The sequence below is a fragment of the Sarcophilus harrisii genome, chromosome 4, assembly GCF_902635505.1.
Source record: "Sarcophilus harrisii chromosome 4, mSarHar1.11, whole genome shotgun sequence".
Lineage (NCBI taxonomy): Eukaryota > Metazoa > Chordata > Mammalia > Dasyuromorphia > Dasyuridae > Sarcophilus > Sarcophilus harrisii.
In genome coordinates, this window is record NC_045429.1 from 243,284,120 (window position 1) to 243,307,063 (window position 22,944).

The window sequence follows — 22,944 nt, forward strand, 5'->3', positions numbered from 1 at the left end:
CAATGGTAGATAGTGCATAATGTTGTAGCCAGAGGATAAAAAAAGTTACTGTTTTTCAACCTTTAATATTCAGTAACCTAAAATAGAGATCTCTTAACATAATAGCTTGTGTTGTATAAAACTAAAAGAAATAGGATCTTATTCTACCAAATATAAAACTTATACAAATATGAGTTTTAATTTAAAAAACAACTCATCAACATGGATACATAGGAATATACAGGAAAGATAATTCAGCACTAAATTTGGTAGATTAAATATCATCTATTGTACTTAAAACAAATAAGATCCGAACTTTTCTTTTTTTTGCTTTTGATTATTTTAATTTTCACTCTTTTATCATTCATTAAAAGCAGCTTGATACAGTAGAAAGAATATGAAACTTTTGATGAGAATTCTAGAATAATAATCTCAGTTCTGCCTTTACTAATTATGTGAATTTAGAGCAAGTCATTTATGTTTTCTAAACATCAATTTCCTTGGGTATATTATGGGAAGAAGAAACAATACACACTATGTACTTAAATGGTGATTGTACAGATCAAAAATTTTCATCTATATTGCATACACTATGCATTTTAAAGTGCTATGCAAGCTTAACTAATAGTATGTTATAAAACCAAACTTGCTTTTTGGGCTGATATGCTCACACATAATGGAAAGAATGAACTTTCCAGAAAGAAGTACATTGTAAAATTTCTGGGATGGAACCAAGATGGTGAAGTAAAGCCAGGAAGCTGCTTGAATTCTCCCATTTCCCTTCAGAAACCACATGAAATCAAGGCTCTGAATAATCTTTTGGAAGGAAATCACTTCCAACTCAAGATAGACTAGAAAAAGTTCCAGAAAGGTCAGATTCACTGAGGTGAAAAAGGTGATTAGCTGAGCTCAGACAGACTCTGGCAAAGGCTGTGAGAGGCTTTTAGTCACAGCAAATCATCAATTAAGATCCTCAGTCCCGGCTCAGAAAGCAAACTCTCAGAAACCAGGCAAGTTCCTGAAAAGAGCAGGCAAAGCTATCCTCTGGAAATGCAAGGAGACTTTTTGGTCAAAGCCAAGGCTCAGAGGTACACAGGAAGTTTAGAACAGAAACCCCTTTACCCTGGGAGCAGAGCTTAACCATAAAAGTAAAAACAAAACAAAAACAAAAAACAAAAACAAAAAGAAGAAGAAATAACAAAAGAAAAGGAAAGAAAATAAGCAAAAAAATAGAAAAACAAACAAAACAAAACAAATAAACCAAAAAAAAAAAAAAAACCCAAAAAACCCCCTAACCATAGACAGTCAAAATGGTGACAGGGCAGATCAAAACAATAGTTCAGATGAGGACAAAAGGTCCACAGAAGATGTCTCAAAGAGTGATAAGAATTGCTCTCAAGCCCAAAGAGGCTTCTGGAAAGTCCTTACAAAAGATTTTAACAGGCAAATAAGGGGTAGAAGAAATGATGAGAAAAAGAAATGAAAGGTATGCTTGAGAAAGGCAAAATCTTTTAAAAAGAAGGGAAAAAAAGTTGTTTGAGGAAAATTGGTTAAAAAGTAGAATTAACCAAATGGAAAAAGAGTTATAAAAGCCAACTGAAGAAAATCACACATTGTAAACTAGAACAGTTAAAACAGAAGCTAACAATCACTGTGAGAAAGCAAGAATCAATCAAAGATAAAAAAAAGAAAGAAAAAATGAGATAAATGTTAAATACCTCATTGGAAAAAAATAAATTAGCTGATATGAAAAATAGATTCAAAAGAGACAATTTAAAAAATTTTGTCCTACCTGAAGGCCATGACCAAATAAAGAGCTTGCATAGCAAAACTCTCTCAACATTATGGAAACAGAGGAAGAAATATACACTGAAAGAATCCATTGATCATCTTTGAAAAGACAACCCACAAGAAAAAAGCCAAGAAACATAGTTGTAAAAATCCAAAACTACAATCTCAAGGAAAACTATTGAGAGCTGTCAGACAAAAACAATTCAAATATCAAGGAGGAACAGTCCAAATTATCCAGGATCTGGCAACTTCTACAATAAAGATTCTGCAGGTCTGAAATATATTTTGGAACACAAAGGACCTAGTGTTACACCTGAGACTTAACTGCTCAGTGAGACTCAGTATCATCTTTCAGGGATGGTATGGAGCTTTAATGAACTAAGAAACTATCAATCATTTCTATTAAAAAATAATTAAACAGAAAATTCAATCTAAAAACACAGGACTCAAGAGAAGCATAGAAAGGTAAACAGAGGAATATATATATATATATATATATATATATATATATAATTTAAAAGTTAAAGTGTTTAAATCCCTATATGGGAAATGATATTTGTGACTCTTGAGAACTGTATCTACACTGAGGCAGACAGAGGGGAGTATCATATGGATTAAGGTTGTAATTGTGAATGTACTCTAATGTGATAAAATCAAAGAAAAAGACATAATCATAACTGTGAATATGAAAGAGATAAACTCTTCCATAAAAGGGGAGTGAATGGCAGAGTGAATAAAAAAAAATAGAATCCTATAATGTGTTGTTTACAAGAAACACATTTGACACAGAGATACACATCCAGAATAAAGGTGAAAGGCTGAAAAAATTATTATACTTCAGCTGAAGTAAAAATAAATCAGGGGTAGCAATTCTGATTTCAGATAAAGCACAAGTAAAAATAGATATTATTAAAGAGATAAGGAAAGAAAGTATATCTTTATAAAGGATATCATAAGCAATGAAGTAGTAATGATATGAAATGCATGTGCAAAAAGTGGTAGAGCAGCCAAATTACTAGAGAAAATTTAAAGCAGATACAGGAAGGAATGGAGAACAAAACTATACTAGTGGGAACCTCAGTCTTCTCCTCCAAAATCAGACAAATGTAATCACAAAAGAAGAAAGAAAGAAATGAGGGAAGTTAATAGAAATCTAGTAAACCTAGATATGAGAGAGCTCTGGAGAAAATTAAATAGGGAAAGAAAGGAATACACCTTTCTCTTGGCAGTACATGGCATCTACATAAAAAGTGACCATGAATTAGGGCATAAAAACCTTATAATCAAATGCAGAAAGAGAGAAATAATAAATGCTTCCTTTTCAGATCACAATGCCATAAAACATATTTTTAATAAAGGAAAGGTAGACTGAAAACAAATTGGAAATTAAATAATCTAACTCTAAAGAATGAGTAGGTCAAACAATAAATCATAGAATCAATCTATAATTTCATCAAAGAGAATGACAATAATGAAACAATATAACAAAACCTAAGAGGTACAAGAAGACAGTGCTTAGGGGAAATTTCATTTCCCTAAACCAGTATGTGAATAAAATACAGAAAGCAGAGATCAATGAATGGTTATGTACCTAAAAAAAAATCTAACAAAATAAATTTAAAATGCCCAATTTAAATACTAAATTAGAAATTCTGAAAATGAAAAGAGAGATTAATAAAACTGAAATTAATAAAAATATTGAATAAATAAAACTAACAGTTGGTTTTCAGAACACAAGAGCAACAACAAAATATATAATTGGTTAAGTTGATAAGAAAAAGGAAAAAAAAAACAAAACAAAACAAATAACCTGTATCAAAAATGAAAAGGGTGAAATTAGTACTAAAGACAAAGAAAGGAAAATAATAGGAGATATTTTGTTCAATTGTAGGACAGCAAGTCTGACAATCTAAATAACAGATGAACAAAAGAGAAAATATATTATTTAAGCAGTCCCCTTTTAGGAAAAGAAAGTGAATATTAATGATGTCCCTAAGAAAAAAATCTCCAAGTACAAATGGCTTCACAATTGAATTCTACTAAACATTTAAATAATAATTAATTTAAAAACTATGTGAACTATTTGAAAAAATAAGTGAAGTAGTACTGCCAAATTCCTCCATGAAAGAAATATGGTACTGATACCTAAACCCAAAATATACAAAACAGAGAAAGAAAATTACAAACCATGTGTGACCCTGCGCAAGTTATCACTTAACCCCAATTGCTTCAGAAAAAAAAAGAAAGAAAGAAAGAAAAGAAAATTGCAGACCAGAGTCCCTAGTGAATATTGTTCCAAAAGTTTAATGAAATGTTGCCAAAAAGACTGCAGCAACTTAAGCAACTTATTAGCAGGATAATACATTGTGCAGAGCTGGTTCAATATCAGGAATACTATTACAGCAATACAAATCAATAACAAAACAAATAGAAATCCTACAATAATATCAACAGCTGCATAAATTTTTTGACAAAACACAACTCCATCCTATTAAAAACACTAAAGAACATAATGATAAAGGGAATATACTGAAAATAATAAGCAATATCTGTCAAAAATCAATAGCAAGCACTATGGAGAGAACCTGGATGCATTCCCAAAAAATCAGAAGTGAAATAAGCACTTCCATTAGCCCCACTATTATTCAACATTGTGTAAGAATGTTGACTTTAGCAATAAGAAAAGAAAAAGAAATTAAAGGAATTATAATTGGCAACAAAGAGATAAAACTAGCATTCTTGTAGATGATATATTAGGAAATCATAGAAAATCATTGAAATATCCCCTGTTTAAAAGTAACAGCTTTATCAAAGTTGCAGGATATAAATAAAATAAACCCACACAAATCATCAGCACTTTAAAGTATTAATGAAAAAGCCCATCAGCAGGAGAAAGAGAAATTCTATTTAAAATTGCTATAGATAAAATAAAATTTTTGGCGGTCTACCTGCCAAGACAAACCCAATAATTATGTGAACACAATTATAAAAAACTTCTCACATAAATGGAATGAGATCTAAACAACTGGCAAAATATCAATTTCTCATAAGTAGGCCAAACTAATGAAATAAAAATGATAATTCTACATAAATTGGTCTACTTGTTCAGTGCCACGCCAAACTACCAAAAATTATTTTTAGAATGAGAAAAAATAATAAAATTAATCTGGAAGAATAAAAAGTTAAGAATATAAAGGGAATTAATGAAAAATAAATCAAAAGACAGTGGCTTAGCAGTAGCAAATCTCAAACTATATTATAAAGCAGCAGTACTCAAAACCATTTGTTACTGGCTAAGAGAGGTAGATCAGTGGGAAAGGTTGGATACACACAATGCAATAATAAATGACTATCGTAATCTAATTTGATTAACCCCTCAACTCCAGCTTCTGAAATAAGAATTAACTATTTGACAAAAATTTCTGGGAAAACTTGCAAATAATATGCTAGAAATTAAGCATAGACCTACATTTCAAATCCCATGCCAAGATAAGGTCAAAACGTGTAAATGATTTGGGCATAAAGGAAGGGGATAAACAAGTTAGAAGAAGGAATAATTTACTTATCAGATCATTGGAGAAGGGAGGAATTTATGACCAAAGAAGATCTAGAGAATGTTATGAAAGGCAAAATGGACAACTTTGATTACATTAAATTAAAAAAAGTTTTTACACAAACAAAACCAACAGAAACAAGATTAAAAGGGAAGTACAAAGCTAGGAAAATATATATAACCAGTGTTTCTGAGAAAGATCTCAATTCTAATATATGTAAGAAACTGTGTCAAATTCATAAGAATACAATTCAAATATCAATTGAGAAATGGTCAGCGGATATGAATTTTCAGATGACACAATTACAGGCATCTATAGTTATATGAAAATGATGCTCTAAATCACTATTGATTAGAAAAATGAAAATTAGTACAACTCTGACATTCCAACTTACACCACCCAGATTGGCTAAGATGATAGGAATAAATAATGATAAATATTGGAGGGGATGTAGGAAAATTGGGACACTATTGAATTGTAGATGCAATTATAAAATGATCTAACCATTCCAGAGAGCTATCTGGAACTATGTCTAAAGAGCTATAAAACTGTAAATACCCTTTGACCAAGCAGTGTCATTATTGGGTTGGTATTCCAAGGAGATCCTAAAGGAAGGAAAAGAATTGACATGTGCAAAAATGCTTGTAGCAACTCTTTTTATAGCAGCAAAGAATTGGAAAATGAATAGATGCTAATCCACTTGGAAATGACTGAACAAGTTATTGTATATGAAGGTAATGGATTATTATTGTTGTATAAAAAATGATGAAGAAACTCATTTTAGAAAGACCTGAAAAGATTTACATGAACTGATGCAGAGTGAAACAAGCAAAACCACTAATATAATGCAAACAATAACAAAGTATATGTGATGATCAACTATGAAAGACTTGGTTCTTCTCATTGGTTCAGTGAACCAAAGTGATTGCAATGGGCTTTTGACAGAAAATGACATCTGCATACAGAAGAAGAACCCAGGATACTGAATGTAAATCAACATATGCTATGCTCACTTTTTCCATTTTTTTAACCTCTCACATAGCGCTTCATTCTTGCTCTGATTTTGTGTTAAAGGAGAGGTCAATTCCCCTAGAGCCTCAAAAGTTGTTAATCATAACATCGGAAGGGACTGCAAGGCAGCCTTTGCTGACACAGATGTTGTGGACTAGGAAAGAGATAAAATGGAATCAGAGGGAAGAAGAGAGAGGTCAGACAATGCAATGGCCTCTCAGTCAGAGAAGTCAGAGAACAGCAACTGCCTATCAGTCTCCTTGTATCATCCTCTCACAAGAGGAGAGCCATTCTGGGTTGGATCTCTAAGCAGCCATTGTTAGGTGACTCCCATATATTTCAGCAGCTCTCCCATGTATTCCAATAATTTTGTGTCACCCAATATGATTCACAAAACTATGTGTGTTAAAATTAATTAATTGATTGATTGATTAAACAAAAAAAGCAAAGTACAAAACTGGGAAAAAATCTTTATAGCCTTTTTTTCTGATAAAGCTCTTATTTATTTTTTCTTTATTTTTATTAATAGTTTTTCATTTCCAAAACATATGTACCTTTAATTTTCAACATCTACCCTTGCAAATCTTGTTTACAATATTTTTGCTCCCTTCCTCTCACCTCTTCCCTTACATGGCAAGTAATGCAATATATGTTAAACATGTGTAATTCTTCTATACATATTTCCACAAAAAAAGTCAAAAAAAAGAGGAAAATACATGACAAAGAATATAGACAAAATTCACTAAAGAGAAAATCTCCTTAAAAAGTAAAATTGGCCAACAACTAATATTTTCTCTAGCTATTTAGAAAACTAGTCTTTTCTTATTTTCTCTTACAGTACCAAGTTTTTCCTCAAAGTTCATTCTCACAGAGGGCTATGACATCAGGAACATAATGCCATTGCATGCAAGGGAAGTGCACTTAAATGAGGGAGGGCTGTGCAAAGTTATCATCCTCACTTTCTCTTCCAATGCCATTTGGTTCTAATGGCAAGACACAGATCAGGGTGACTGAAGATGTCTCTGGATGCAATGAGACACATGACCTTTTTTAATTTTAAGTCATGAACAATTCTCAGATTGTACGAGTGATTAATGCTAGATTAGAAATAAGGAAGAGAAAGATTTTGTACTTAGTCAAAAATATCAATCAATTAATCATAGCTTTCAGGACATCCAATAATTTGAAACATCTCTCCTGAAACATCTCCAGTAGTTTTTTTTTTTTTTTTTGGTATTGAGATAGATTACATTTTCTGCTATCTTGTAATTATTTGATCTTGTTTTGTTGTTTCTCAATATAGACATGTTTCCATTTTCTAAATTTTTTACGGTATTGTTTTCTTCACTGAAGTTTTATAACTTCTTTTTCATTTGGCCAATTCTTCATTTACCTGTTCTTCACCTCCTCCTCCTATCCCCTACCTCTGTCCCTTATTCCCTATCCTGTATCTCCTACCTTCTTCTTCTTCTTCTTCTTCTTCTCCTCCTCCTCCTCCTCCTCCTCCTCTTCCTCCTCCTCCTCCTCCTTCTTTCTCTTCTTACTGTTCTTCTTCCTCTATTTCTTCATCTTCATCTTCCTCCTCCTGCTCTTCTTGTTCTTGTTCTCCTCCTCCTCTTTCTTTTTCTTCTGCTCTTTCTTCTTCCTTTTCTTCTTCCTCTTTTCTTCTTCTCCTTCCTTCTCCTTCTTCTTTTTCTCATTCTTCTCCAGTATTTTTTTTCTATTTTTCTGTCATTTTCTATTTTAACAGATGATATTACAAGGAATTTGCTGGATTAAATAAATATAGGTTAACACTAGATGACTAGGAGTACATATCATGATTCACTACTTTAAGAAAATATCTGTTCACTCCAAATATATACTAGTGTTGGCAAGAAACTTAAAACATTGTCCCTTGAACTGAATTCATCCATAGAGGCAGTAATCCTGTCTTGTGTTCTGGCACTAATATTTTCTTGGCAAACTTAGGGTACCTGTGCAGGTATTCACTTTCAGGAAACAATTGCAAGGAAGGGGCCTGAGCTCCTGATGCTTCTTAAGCTGGGTCACATTATGGCTCCAATCCACATTAGCCTAGGCTAGGCTGAGAGTGCAACATAGAGGGAGAAGATGTCCTAGTAGATATCATCTATGTGTCAGTTACTTATTGACATTTTAGTCCTTTTCCTCAAGGATGTTGATTCCAGGGGTCCACAGTGAGTAAGAAAATTTTTTTGTTGCAGAGCTTGCCTTGTCTGCATATAAGCCAGACTATGTAGTCCAGTTTCTGATTCCACTTCTATGCCAGCTGTGCCTGTGAAATAGTCCTCTACCTCTGTAATTTAGCTATATTTTTCAGTTCTAAGGTAGTCTCCTGTTTCCTCTATATTTCATTGCTGGGTTCATTTGAGAGTATGGTCTTGCTAAGTAGATTTATTCCTTATGGGCCTCAACTGCCTGTTCCTGGTCCTCTAGGCGAGCTCTGGTCTGCTCCAGAATGTTTGCAAAATGTTCACTCACTATACTTGACTCTTCTACTACTCCTTCACCTTTTTCTGAAAGAATTCAAGGTCTTACTCTTTAGCCCACAATGCCTTTTTCTTTCTTTCTTTCTTTTTTAAAATAATTATAACTTTTTATTGACAGAACACATGCCAGGGTAATTTTTTACAATATTATCCCTTGCACTCACTTCTGTTCCGATTTTTCCCCTCCCTTCCTCTACCCCCTGCCCCAGATGGCAAGCAGTCCTATACATGTTAAATATGTCACAGTATATCCTAGATACAATATATGCATTCAGGGCTGAACAGTTCTCTTATTAAACAGGAAGAATTGGATTCAGAAGGTAAAAAAAAAACAAGAAGAAAAAACAAAATGTAAACAGTTTACATTAATTTCTGAGTGTTCTTTCTTTGGGTGTAGCTGCTTCTATCCATCATCGATCAATTGAAACTGAGTTAGATCTTCTCTTTGTCAAAGAAATCTACTTCCATCAGGATACATCATCATACAGTATCATTGTTGAAGTATATAATGATCTCCTGGTTCTGCTCATGCCACTTAGCATCAGTTCATGTAAGTCTCTCCAAGCCTCTCTGTATTCATCCTGCTGGTCATTTCTTACAGAACAATAATATTCCATAACATTCATATACCACAATTTACCCAACTATTCTCCAATTGAAGGGCATCCATTCATTTTCCACTTTCTAGCCACTACAAACAGGGCTGCCACAAACTTTTTGGCACATACAGGTCCCTTTCCCTTCTTTAGTATCTCTTTGGGATATAAGCCCAGTAGTAGCACTGCTGGATCAAAGGATATGCACAGTTTGATAACTTTTGGGGCATAATTCCAGATTGCTCCGCAGAATTCTTGGATTCATTCACAACTCCACCAACAATGCATCAGTGTCCCAGTTTTCCCGCATCCATTCCCGCATCATTATTTTTTCCTCTCATCTTAGCCACTCTGACAGGTGTATAGTGGTATCTCAGAGTTGTCTTAATTTGCATTTCTCTGATCAATAGTGATTTGGAACACTCTTTCATATGAGTGGAAATAGTTTCAATTTCATCCTCTGAAAATTGTCTGTTCAAATACTTTGACCCTTTATCAATTGGAGAATGGCTTGATTTCTTATAAATTAAAGTCAATTCTCTATATATTTTGGAAATGAGGCCTTTAGCAGCAACTTTTACTGTGAATACGTTTTTCCGTTTATTGCTTCCCTTCTAATCTTTTTTACATTAGTTTTGTTTGTACAAAGGCTTCTTAATTTGATGTAATCAAAATTTTCTATGTTGTGATCAATAATGATCTCTAGTTCATCTCTGGTCACAAAATTCTTTCTCCTCCAAAAGTCTGAGAGACAAATTATCCTATGTTCCTCAAATTTATTTATAATCTTGTTCTTTACACCTAAATCATGGACCCATTTTGATATTATCTTGGTATATGGTGCTAAGTGTGGGTCCATGCCTAATTTCTGCCATACAATTATCACAGCAGTTTTTGTCAAATAATGAATTCTTATCCCAAAAGTTAGGATTTTTGGGTTTGTCAAACACTAGATTGCTATAGTTGACTATTTTGTCTTGTGAACGTAACCTATTCCACTGATCATCTAATCTATTTCTTAGCCAATACCAAATGGTTTTGGTGACTGCTGCTTTATAATATAGTTTTAGATAAGGTACAGCTAGGCCACCGTCATTTGATTTTTTTTTTCATTAATTCCCTTGAGATTCTCGATCTTTTGTTCTTCCATATGAATTTTGATGTTATTTTTTCTAGATCATTAAAATATTTTCTTGGAAGTCTGATTGGTATAGCACTAAATAAAGAGATTAGTTTAGGGAGTATTGTCATCTTTATTATATTTGCTCGACCTATCCAAGAGCACATGATATTTTCCCAATTACTTAAATATGACTTTACTTGTGTGGAATTTTTTTTTGTAATTTTGCTCATATAATTCCTGACTTTCCTTTGGTAGATAGATTCCAAAATATTTTATGCTGCCGACAGTTATTACGAATGGAATTTCTCTTTGTATTTCTTGCTGTTTGATTTTGTTGGTGATGTATAAAAATGCTGAGGATTTATGTGGATTTATTTTGTAAACTGCAATTTTGCTAAAGTTATGAATTATTGGGGTTCTCTAAATATATCATCATATCATCTGCAAAGAGTGATACTTTGGTTTCCCCATAGCCTACTCTAATTCCTTTCATCTCTTTCTTGACTCTTATTGCTGAGGCTAGTGTTTCTAATACAATATTGAATAATAATGGTGATAGTGGGCAACCTTGCTTCACTCCAGATCTTACTGGGAAAGGTTCCAGTTTTTCCCCACTGCATATGATGCTTACTGACAGTTTTAAATATATGTTCCTGACTATTTTAAGGAAAAGTTTATTACATTTATTCCTATCCTCTCACGTGTTTTATTAGGAATGGATGTTGAATTTTATCAAATGCTTTTTCTGCATCTATTGAGATGATCATATGGTTTTTGTTAGTTTGGTTATTGGTATAGTCAAATATGCTAATATTTTTCTAATATTGAACCAGCCCTGCATTCCTGGTATAAATTGTGCTTAGTTATAATGTATTATCCTGGGGATGACGTTCTATAATATTTTTGCTAATATTTTATTTAAGACTTTAGCATCAAGATTCCTCAGGGAGATTGGTCTATAATTTTCTTTCTCTTTTTTCAACCTACCTGGTTTAGGTATCAGTACCATGTCTGTGTCGGAAAAGGAATTTGGTAGGACTCCTTCAATCCCTATTTTTTTTTTCAAATAGCTTATATAGCATTGGAATTATTTGTTCTTTAAATATGTGGCAGAATTCACAAGTAATTCCATCTGGTCCTGGGGATTTTTTCTTAAGGAGTTGGTTAATAGCTTATTCTATTTCTTTTTCTAAAATGGGACTTTTTAGGATATTTACTTCTTCCTCTGTTAATCTGGGCAAATTATATTTTTGAAGGTATTCTTCCATTTCATTTAAGTTGTCAAATTTATTAGTATAAAGTTGGGCAAAGTAACTCCTCATTATTGCTCTAATTTCCTCTTTGTTAGTGGCAACTTCTCCCTTTTCATTTTTAAGACTAACAATTGGATTTTCTTTTCATTTTTTAAATCAGATTTACTAAGGGTTTGTCTATTTTATTGTTTTTTTCATAGAACCAACTCTTAGTTTTATTGATTAATTCAATAGTTTTTTTATTTTTTTGACTTTCAATTTTATAGAGCTCTCCTTTTGGTTTTAGAATTTCAAGTTTAGTGTTTGACTGGGGATTTTTAATTTGTTCCTTTTCTAGCATTTTTAGTTGCAAGCCCAATTCATTGACCTTCTCTTTCTCTATTTTATGCAAGTAGGCCTCTAGAGATATGAAATTTCCCCTTATTACCACTTTGGCTGTATCCCACACATTTTGGTATGACATCTCATTATTGTCATTTTCTTGGGTGAAGTTATTAAATATATCTATAATTTTCTGTTTCACCCATTCATTCTTTAGAATGAGATTATTTAGTTTCCAATTATTTTTTATCTATTTTCCCCTGGCTTTTTATTGAATGTAATTTTCATTGCATAGTGGTCTGAAAAGAATGCATCTACTATTTCTCCCTTACGACATTTGAGTTTGAGGTTTTTATGTCCTTATATATGGTAACTTTTTGTACAGGTTACATGAACTGCTGAAAAGAAAGTGTACTCTTTCTGTCTCCATTTTGTTTTCTCCAGAGATCTATCATATCTAACTTTTGAAGTATTCTATTTACCTCTTTAACTTCTTTCTTATCATCTCTAATTGTGCAATGGAGTTGTTTTGTTCTATGGAATTTTTTTTCCATTTTGCCAATTTTATTTCTTAGAGAGCTATTTTCTGTTTCCAGTTCACTAATCCTATTTTTCAAGGATTTGATTTCTTTATCCACTTTGTCTTTAAATGAGTGGGATGACTTCTCCAGACTCTCTTGCCAAGCCTCCTTCTCCTTTTCCCATTTTTCTTCTAGCTCTCTTGTGAGAGCCTTTTTAATTTCTTCTATGAGATTCATCTGTGCTGAGGAACAGATGATATCCTCCTGTGGGGATTCACCTGGAGACAGTCTGTTTTTAGTCTCCTCAGGGTTTAGAGTCTGCTCTCCATCCATATAAAAGATGTCAAAGGTTAAGGTCCTTTTCATTTTTTTGCTCATTTTGTCACAGAAGAATCAGAGACAAACTAACAATGAAAAAAAGAAAATAAAACCCAAATGGAATCTGCTTTTTTGGGGGGAGGGGCTGGGTGGTGTTACCGAGCTTCCTCTACAGACTGTGGGGGCAGCAACGAGGCACTAGCAGGACTGTGCTTTGCCTGTGCTCTGAGACTCTGAGAGCGTGCTGAGATGCTGTGGGGGAGGGGTGGCCAGGTCTGGAGAGACTCCAGCTGTTTGGGATTGTATGCTTCACCCCTGGTGTATTTTTAGCTTCTCTGTTGGACTACTGACTTGCTGCCAGGGCAAAGTATCCAAGCTTGTAGCAAAGCTCTCCCTGCAGAGATGGCTGAGATCACACCCCAACCCTCTCCAGTCTGCTTGGCTGTGAGCTGCCTGCCACTGCCCTCAGCCTGTGCCCAATCTAAAACCGTCCCACCTTGAGCAAAAACAGACCTTTCCTGGTGTATCTAAAGGATGTGTTCTCTTGGTAACTATTTGTGGGTTTTGTTTCAGTCAAGCATTAATTCAGAGGCTTGTCATGAAACAAATTCTAGAGAAAATGCGGAGCTTACATAGCTGTGTGCCTCCTTGCCACCATCTTGGCCAGAAGCCTTTTACTCATTTTTTTTAAGCCTTTAGGGTCTGCCTTCAGGGCAAGGATGTTACCGGCTTCCCTGCAGAGCAGGAATAGGTATATGGACAGTAGCCATTGTGTCTATGGGCTGCAGAGAGCAGCTGAGCTGCAGGAGTACTCTGGGAAAAGCTCTACCCTGGAAGTGACTCTAACTTAGGCCTGGGTAGTGCAAGTGGAGCTATGGAAGGGCTCTGCTAGGAGCCCCACTGTGGGGATTAGTGACTATATTGGGGCTAGAGGCTGAGCAGGGAAAGTATTACTGCCCCATGCAAATGCCCACTTTGAGTATTAGCAGTTGCTCTACCACTCATGCCACCTGAAGTGTCTCTGCCTGGGGAGTATAGTTGAGCTGGGGAAATTCTACTGCCCCAGGCTGAGCCCCACACTGTGCAGATTAGAGGCTGCCCCAGGCGAAGCCCTGAGCCATGCAGATTTATGACTGCTCCCCCCACCCAAAATCCCCTAGCTGCAGAATGCCGCTGCAGAGTTGGGCTCTTGTAAGTGCTGAATCACATCTGGTCCTAGGTGGGTACAGCCAGATCCTGTTAGGCTCTGGCATCCTTCAGAGTATCATCTACCCAAGGCTTTAATTTCTCTGCTGGTCCACTTGGCAACTGAAGCAGTCAGCCTATCACACAGATCTCTCTCTAAACCTTCTAACTATGGAGGCCACCCTGTTCCTGTTTCTATCTCTGCTTGCTCTGGTCTATTCCTGCCCTTCAGGACAAACCTTTTCTAGCAATCTTCCAGATTATCTTCAGCTGGTAAATTGTTGTATTACCAATCTTCATGAATTTTACCAGTCAAGTGCTACTTTTGAGGCTGATTTTAAAAATTGGTTATGAGGGTATGAGAGGAGCTTAGAAAGTCTTGGGGGGGGGGTGCGGATCCAAGATGGCAGAGAAGGCACATGTGACTTTCTAAGCTCTTCTCTTACCCTCTTTATCAATATTATATGGAATCTCAAAAATAGTCTTGACTGCTACAATTCATAAAGATAAGAAGTATAACAACTCATCAGCTGAAGAAAGTCTGCAGTCTCGCCAAAAAAGGTTTGTGGGGGGGGGAGGGGAAGGAGGGGAAGGGGAGAGATCAGCACAAGCTGGGAGAGTGGGAAGGCACCAAATAGAACCTCAAACCGGAAGTGAGAGCACAAATCTCAGCACAAGCTTGCAGCCCTAACCCCCAATACGGGGCTTTTCCTTGAGGCAGTTGCGATCCTGCTCGGCAGTATGGCACACAGGTTAGCCTCTAATCTGTGCAGTGGGGAACTCGACTTGGGGCCATAGAGCTTTCACAGGGCCGATTTGCATCAGGCAGAGACTTCTGGGCAGACTTTCAGTAGAATTGGCTATTTCCAGTCAGCTGCTAATACCCACAGCCCCACAAGGGGCTCTGGCCTGGGGCAGTGACACTTTCACCACTTAGTCTCTAGCCTAAGGCAGTCGCTAACTCACACAGCCCAACTGGGCACTTCGTTAGCTTGGCCAGTGCTGAATCCACCTCTGGTTGGGGGAAGGGAAAACTCTCACTCAGAGCACTCCTATACCTCAGAGCCAGAAGCCAGGTTACATCTCTCCCTGCTCTGCAGAGGAAGCTGGTAACCCCCTTGGCTAGTAGGCATACCCTAAAGGCTTTAAAACATGAATAAAAAAATGAAAAGAACCATTGACAGCTTTTATGCAGAAAAAGAGCAGGTCAGCAAACCTGAAGAGACAAATAGCAAACAGGCACCAGACAATACCCCAAAGGGGAATGTCACCTGTCCACTTTTACATGATGCTCTCATAGAAGAGACCATTAAAAGTCTCAAAAGAGAGTTAGAAGATAAATGGGGAAAGGAAAGAGAAGCCTTACAAGAGAGCAACAACTTCCTGAAATACAAATTGGAAAAGATAAAAAATTCCCAGGAAGTGCAGGGAAACAAAATTTGTGAATTGGAAAAAGTAAAAAAATCTCAGGAAAGTAAAATTTGTGAATTGGAAAAAATAAAGAATTCACTAGAAAGTTGGATTTGTGAATTGAAAAAGACAAAAAACTTGCAAGAAAATAGGATCTGTGAATTCGAAAAAGAAAATAATTAAAAAAAAATTAGTGAAAGGAAAAAAAATTCCATAGAGCAAAACAATTCATTTAAAAAACTCAATTGGACATATACAGAAAGAAATAAAAAAAAAGCTAATGAAGAAAATAATTCATTAAACATTAGAACTGAACAAATAGAAACTAGTGATTCATTGAGACAGCAAGAATCAGTCAAGCAAAACCAAAAAAATGACAAACTGGAAAAAACCATGAATTATCTACTTGCAAAAATGACAGACTTGGAAAATCGATCTAGGAGAGATAATCTGAGTCATATAGGACTTTCCAAAAATTATGATGAAAAAAAAAGCCTAGATACTATTTTGCAAGAAATTATCAAAGAGAACTGCCCAGATGTAATAGAATCAGAAGGTAAAATAGGCATTGAAAGAATTCATAGAACACCTTCTGAAAAAGACCCTAAAATAAAAACCCCAAGGAATATTGTGGTGAAATTTCAGAACTATCAGATTAAGGAAAAAATTTTACAAGCAGCCAGAAAAAAAATTAAATACCATGGTGTCACAATAAGGATCACCCAAGATCTGGCTGCCTCCACATTGAAGGATCAAAGGGCCTGGAATCTGATATTCTGAAAGGCAAAAGAACTTGGATTGCAGCCAAGAATAAACTACCTAGCTAAGCTGAGCATTTTCTTCCAGGGAAGAAGATGGATATTTAATGAAACAAATGAATTCCATTTGTTTCTAAGGAAAAAAACAGAACTAAACAAAAAATTTGATCTCTAACCATAGGACTCAAGAGATGCAGAAAAGCTAAAAAGAACTTTTGACAATCGTATTTCTGTTGTGGATATACAAAATGACTACATGTATAATTTGATTTTACTTTTATAACATAAAAAAGGGAAGTAGATATGGAAAAGGGATGATGGCAGAATAAGGTGGGAAGGGGGTATAAAAAGAAGGAAACCACATCCCCAAAAGGCAAAGGAAACTTATTATATCTGAGGGAATTTAAAGAGTGGAAGGAAGATTGTGTGAATCTTACTCACATCAGAGTTGGCTCAAAGAGAAAATAAATGACATATCTGTTTTAGAGAAAATTCTCTCTACCCTCATTAAAAAGGGGGAGGGGAAAAAGAAAAAGAAAAAGAGTAATAAGGGAAGAAAGGGGAAAAGATTCAAAAGCAGGGAGGGAGGGATTCTAAAGAGAGTGAGCGTCGTGATACAATTTGGGTACAAAAATTTAAAAAAGGAAAACAGGGTTGGAGGGCAAGAAAAAGTAAAGCATAATCTGGGGATATTAGGAAGATAGAAAATACAGAATTAGTAAATCTAACCATAAATGTGAATGGGTGAACTCTCCCATAAAGAGGAGGCAGCTAGCAGACTGGATCAAAAGTCAGAACCCTACAATATGTTGTTTACAGGAAACACATTTAAAGCAGGGAGATGCATATAGAGTAAAGGTAAAAGGCTGGAGGAAAATCTATTATGCTTCAAGTCAAAAAAGCAGGGGTAGCCATGCTTATCTCAGATCAAGCAAAAGCAAAAATTGATCTAATTAAAATAGATAAGGAAGGAAACTACATCCTGCTAAAGGGTAGCATAAACAATGAAGCAATATCAATATTAAACATATATGCACCAAGTGGTATGGCATCCAACTTCCTAAAGGAGAAGTTAAGAGAGTTGCAAGAAGAAATAGACAACAAAACTGTAATAGTGGGAGATCTCAACCTTGCACTCTCAGAATTAGACAAATCAAACCACAAAATAAATAAGAAAGAAATTAAAGAAGTAAATAGAATATTAGAAAAATTAGGTATGTTAGATCTTTGGAGAAAATTAAATGGAGATAGAAAGGAATATACTTTCTTCTCAACAGTTCATGGAACCTATTCAAAAATTGACCATATATTAGGACATAAAGAAGTCAAAATTAAATGCAAGAAAGCAGAAATAGTAAATGCTTTCTTTCCAGATCATGATGCAATAAAAAGTGCATTCAAAAAAAAGTTAGGGGTAAATAGACCAAAAAGTAATTGGAAACTAAACAATGTCATCTTAAAGAATGATTGGGTGAAGCAGCAAATTATACATACAATTAATAATTTCACTCAAGATAATGACAATGATGAGATGTCATACCAACATTTGTGGGATGCAGCCAAAGCAATCATAAGAGGAAATTTTATATCCTTAGAGGCTTACTTGAATAAAACAGAGAAAGAAAAGATTCATGAATTGGGCTTGCAACTAAAAAAACTAAACAAAGACTAAATTAGAAACCCCCAATCAAATACTGAATTTGAAATTCTAAAATTAAAAGGAGAAATTAAAAATACTGAAAGTAAAAAAAAAAAAAACTATTGAGCAAATTAATAAAACTAAGAGTTGGTTCTATGACAAAGCCAATAAAATAGATAAGCCTTTGGTTAATCTGATTAGAAAAAGGAGGGAGGAAAATGAAATTAGTCGTCTTAAAAATGAAAAGGGAGAAATTTCCACCAAATGAAGAGGAAATTAGAGAAATGATAATGAGTTATTTTGCCCAACTATATGCCAATAAATTTGATATCCTAAGTGAAATGGATGACTATATCCAAAAATATAGACTTGCCAGACTAACAGAGGAGGAAGTAAATTGCTTGAATAGTCCCATTTCAGAAAAAGAAATAAAACAGGCTATTAATCAACTCCTTAAGAAAAAATCCCCAGGACCAGATGGATTTACATGTGAATTCTACCAAACATTTAAAGAACAATTGGTCCCAATGCTATATAAATTATTTGATAAAATAGGGAATGAAAGAGTTCTACCACATTCCTTTTATGACACAGACATTGTACTGATACCTAAACCAGGTAGGTTGAACACAGAGAAAGAAAATTATAGATTAATCTCCCTATTGATGCTAAAATCTTAAATAAGATATTAGCAAAAAGACTACAGAAAATCATCTCCAAGATAATTCACAATGATCAAGTAGGATTTGTACTAGGAATGCAGTGCTGGTTCAATATTAGGAAAACTATCAATACAATTTGCCATATTAATAATCAAATTAACAAAAACCATATGATCATCTCAATAGATGCAGAAAAAACATTTGATAAAATCCAACATCCATTCCTATTAAAAACACTTGAGAGTATAGGAATAAATGGACTTTTTGTTAAAATAATCAGCAGCATCTATTTAAAACCATCAGTAAGCATCATATGTAATGGGGACAAACTGCAACTATTCCCAATAAGATCAGGAGTGAAACAAGGTTGCCCAATATCACTGTCACTATTTAATATTGTATTACAAATGCTAGCTTTGGCAATAAGAACTGAGAAAGAGATTAAAGGAATAAGAATAGGCAACGAGGAAACCAAATTATCACTCTTTGCTGATGATATGATGGTATCCTTAGAGAACCCCAGAGATTCTACTAAAACGTTATTAGAAATAATCCACAACTTTAGCAAAGTTGCTGGTTATATAATAAACCCACATAAGTCATCAGCATTCTTATATATCACTAACAAAATCCAACAGTCAGAGTTACAAAGAGAAATTCCATTTAAAGTAACTACTGATAGTATAAAATATTTAGGAATCTATCTGCCAAGGGAAAATCAGAAACTTTATGAGCAAAATTACACACCACTTTTCCCACAAATTAAGTCTAATCTAACCAATTGGAAAAATATTAAATGTTCTTGGATAGGGCGAGCAAATATAATAAAGATGACAATATTACCTAAACTAATCTATTTGTTTAGCGCTATACCAATCAGACTCCCAAAAAACTATTTTAATGACCTAGAAAAAATAACAACTAAATTCATATGGAAAAACAAAAGGTCAAGAATTTCAAGTGAATTAATGAAAAAAAAAATCAAATGAAGGTGGCTTAGCTGTACCAGATCTAAAATTATATTATAGAGCAGTAGTTACCAAAACCATTTGGTATTGGCTAAGGAACAGATTAGTTGATCAGTGGAATAGGTTAGGTTCAAGGGACAAAACAGTCAACAACTATAGCAACCTAGTCTTTGACAAATGCCAAGACCCCAGCTTTTGGTATAAGAACCTACTGTTTGACACAAATTGCTGGGAAAATTGGAAACTAATATGGCAGAAACTAGGCATCGATCCACACTTAACACCGTCCACCAAGATAAGGTCAAAATGGGTTCATGACCTAGGCATAAAGAATGAGATTATAAATAAATTAGAGGAACACAGGATAGTTTACCTCTCCGACCTGTGGAAGGAATTTATGACCAAAGAAGAACTAGAGATCATTACTGATCACAAAATAGAAAATTTCGACTATATCAAACTGAAAAGTTTTTGTACAAACAAAACTAATGCAGATAAGATTAGAAGGGAAGCAGTAAAGTGGGAAAACATTTTTACAGTCAAAGGTTCTGATAAAGGCCTCATTTCCAAAATTTATAGAGAATTGACTCTAATTTATAAAAAAATCAAGCCATTCTCCAGTTGAAAAATGGTCAAAGGTTATGAACAGACAATTCTCAGATGAAGAAATTGAAACTATTTCCAACCATATGAAAAGATGCTCCAAGTCATTATTAATTAGAGAAATGCAAATTGTTTCAAAGTACCAAACAGCAACTTTAACCTAATTTATATCTGACCTGAAATCTCTTCCCTAACAACAAGAAGCAATATTTCAGCCTCTAATTAAGGGAGACTTCAATACTTTCTTTCTACCTCAATAATTTCTGATTCTGGTTTTATGTGTCTTCTCAGAAATTTTCCTTTACTTTGTATCTTATATGTTTAGACTTCCTATTTTTTTTTTTGTGTTTTTGTTTTTGTTTTTGTTTTTGGTGTGTGTTTATGTTAAAATACTTCACCCCCCTTCCCCCTTAGTGTCAGTTTGCTTTTCTATAAAATCAAAGAGTTGGACAAGAAATGATTTTGAAATCTCTTCCATCTCTAATTACAGGATTATATGTTCCTTTCTTTTATGTATATTGGAACATAAAAGAGAAAGGAGAAACAACTCACCTCAGCATCCAAGGCAGTGATATTGTGAGACCTAGAATCCAAGTGTCTTGACTCCTAATTCCACTCTGTCTACTAAACTGCTGTTGTTTTGCTTTTTGCTATAAAGCACAACATTCTGGATATCCTTTTGATTTCTTTAAATCAACCAACTTTAAGATGAATATTATTGGTCAACAAGATTTTACATAGTTTATATTAATACATTTTAAATACTAACAGATAATAAATTTTACATTTGTCATGGACATATTTCTACAAACTCTAAGTAGACCTATGAGGTGATTATTAGAATTAGCATTTCTTCTTTCTTTTTCTCTCCCTCTCATAATAAGAACATCACCTTTTCTTGTTTGTTTTTTTTTTTAATCCACAATATATGTAATGTGAAAAAGTTTGAAATGACTTCATGGATATTTTGTTTTAAACATAAAGTTGTTAATAGTAAGTTATTTTTTTTAAAAGATCATAAATGTATCTTTGATTTGACACCATTTGTGGAATCTATAAATTTTCTTTCACATACACATATGCACTTAATGTTAATAGGTAACTTATTGCCAAAATAAATTTTCCTTTGCAGGACAAGATTTTCCTTCTTTATCTCCCAACATTTTCCATAACCCCTCACTTTTTATTTTAAATTTCTAACTGAAGTTCTTCATAAATAATGTTATGACTATATGTGCACAAATGTTTGTGGCAGCCCTCTTTGTAGTGGCCAGAAACTGGAAACCTAGTAGATTCCCATCAATTGGAGAATGGCTGAATAAATTGTGGTATATGAATATTATGGAATATTATTGTTTGGGAAGAAATGACCAACAGGATGATTTCAGAAAGGCCTAGAGAGACTTACATGAACTGATGATGAGTGAAATGATCAGGGCCAGGAGATCATTATATACTTCAACAACAATACTATATGATGATCAATTCTGATGGACTTGCCCACCTTTAGTAATGAGATGAACCAAATCAGTTCCAATGGAGCAGTAATGAACTGAATAAGCTACACCCAGCGAAAGAACTCTGGGAGATGACTAAGAACCATTACACTGACTTTCCAATCCCTATATTTTTGCCCACCTGCCTTTTTGATTTCCTTCACAGGCTAATTGTACAATATTTCAAAGTCCGATTCTTTTTATAAGCAAAATAATGGTTTGGTCATGTATACTTATTTTGTATTTAATTTATACCTTAATATATTTAAATCTACTTACTTGTCATCCTGCCATATATGGGAGGGGGTGGGGGGAAGAAGGGGAAAAATCAGAACAAAAGGTTTGGCAATTGTCAATGCTGTAAAATTACTCATGCATATAACTTGTAAATAAAAAGCTATTTAACAAAAGAATGTTATAAAATTTTCATATAATTTAGCATTAACTAGATAAGACTTCCTTTTATTTAAATTAAGGTTTACATTAATAATATGAGACCTGCAGGTTATGTTAATCAAGTCTTCCACATATTTGAGGAGAAATAATCCACTATGTGCTTGCAATCATGTGATTTATTCTTTCTCTGTCTGCTGCATTCATACAGTAGAAATATTGTAAGCTTCAGAACTCACTAAATTAAATAGTCAAACATATCTATCTAAAAACAAAGGCTTGATAATGTTGAATTATTGAAAGTTGTTCATCAGTGAATGCAGAATTTAGATCATTTTATACATAGTTTTTGAGCATGAAAGATTTGAAAACCCATACCCATGAAAAACATACCCATTTTTTGTATCTCTAATACTTCTAAATTATTTTATGATATTGAAATGCTTAATAAAAGTATTGTTTGAGGAAATGAAGTAGAATCAAAAAAATCTCTGTATCTTCAATTGAAGCAAAAAGCATGAAAAGTTTTTCAATGGCAGAAAGCAGAAAAAAATACAGATGATGTTTTGCTTTTTTCTCTATGTCTTCAATGATTGCCTTTGGAAGAATTTTTGATCTGTTCATTAATACAAGGTGTTCCAAAATACAAGGAACACTTTTAGAATGTTAAAGCTATTAAAATTTAAAATTACACCAAAACTTTTGGGGATAACTAAGATAAGAGTAGATTCCAGAGACCAATTATTTTTATTTCTCAAAATGAGAACATTTATGTGAATTGTTACTAACAAAACAAAACAAAACAAAACAAAACAAAACTTCCTCATTTATATGAATGCAAAAAAGCAAAAAG